We start from the raw sequence: 1,560 nt of genomic DNA on the forward strand, positions 1-1,560 counted from the left end.
CATTAAATTCCAGTGAAATATATTTATGTTTGTGGTTTTAATGTGACAAAATATGGAAAAGTTCAAGGGGTATGAATACTTTTGCAAACCACTGTATATTGAAAACTTGGTAGTAATTGACAGTCATCTCCAACATAAACTCTGAGTGCTGAGAGATCAAATAAGAGCTTCTGGTTACCTATTTTACAAACTATTCAAACTAAAATAGGTTTTAAATTATGCTTTTTCTCATTAAAACAAAAGTGTATACTTTTAATTTACTAGAACTTTATTTTAAATGATGCTACAAGATAAAACTGTCTAAATATTTCAGAAGAAATAAAACAGAGTGCAACCACGACAGGATAGTAAGTAAGCTGAATGTTATTGACGTTCACTCATCCAGCTGTTTTTTTTTCTCCGTTCCAATGAAAGAGTGTTGCTTGACAGTTGTTTGACATGCCGCAGATGAAAGATTCACCCTGGTTCACTTATTCCCCCTCTGTTATTACCGTCCGTTTTTAAAGCAGCTACTAAACATGTTGGCTGAGCACATGGCAGATTCCAGGTCAAAGTGCCTTTAACTCAAATCCACAATGAAAGCCACTCCTCTTTAATGGCTGCGCCAGGTTGTTGGATACTGTCAGGAACTGGAACACGCCAATCCAGAGGATCCCAGGCTGTGTGGTGAGTATGCTGGCCATGTGAAGTTTTCAAGATGTTTTTCCACAACATTGGCAATAAATCTTGTAGAGGGCAGCTGATTGGCAGCACCTACCTGAAGCTCATAACAAGGGTCAGTAGTGACAGCAATATAAGTTGTTTGACAGAGAAGATTTAGTAATTTTACATGTGCACAAGCCACATACTCAGCTCTACTTGTGGCACTATTTAAAAGGGAAATTAACAGGATTTCCAAATATATAAGAAAATAGAAATAACAGAGTTGTAAAGTAACTAATTACAAATAATTTGTTAAAGTACTTAAGTAGAAAATTTGGTTATCTGTACTTTACTTGAGTAATTATTTTTCAGTGTACTTTTAACGTTTACTCCTTACATTTTTACACATTTATCTGTACTTTCTACTCCTTACATTCAAAAAAAAGGTAAGAAGTAGAAAGTTGTTTCTCCTATTTTATTCCATGTTTTTATTATAAAAAAATACTATGCTGGAGAAGTATAAATATATACCATTCTGACACCGTATTATTTTGTACACAGTCCATCACAGCTGCACGCCGTTAGAAAAACATTTTTGAAGAAGTCACCTCCGAACAAATGTCCTTTAGGGAAATCGTAACTGTTCACTTTTACTCAATACTTTTACGTTTAATACTTTGGTAGACTTTGTGTCAGAAATTTACTTTTGATACTTAAGTACAAAAAATATCAGACACTTTAAGACTTTTACTCAAGTAATATTCTAATAGAAGAATTTAACTTTTACCAAAATATTTGTATGATAAGATACTTGTACTTTTACTCAAGTATCACTTTGAAGTACTTCATATAACACTGAGAAATAATCTACCAAGTGTATATATATACTTTTACATTTAATACTTAAGTACAAAAAAT

Source organism: Austrofundulus limnaeus, unplaced genomic scaffold, assembly GCF_001266775.1.
Source record: "Austrofundulus limnaeus strain Quisiro unplaced genomic scaffold, Austrofundulus_limnaeus-1.0 Scaffold372, whole genome shotgun sequence".
NCBI classification, from domain to species: domain Eukaryota; kingdom Metazoa; phylum Chordata; class Actinopteri; order Cyprinodontiformes; family Rivulidae; genus Austrofundulus; species Austrofundulus limnaeus.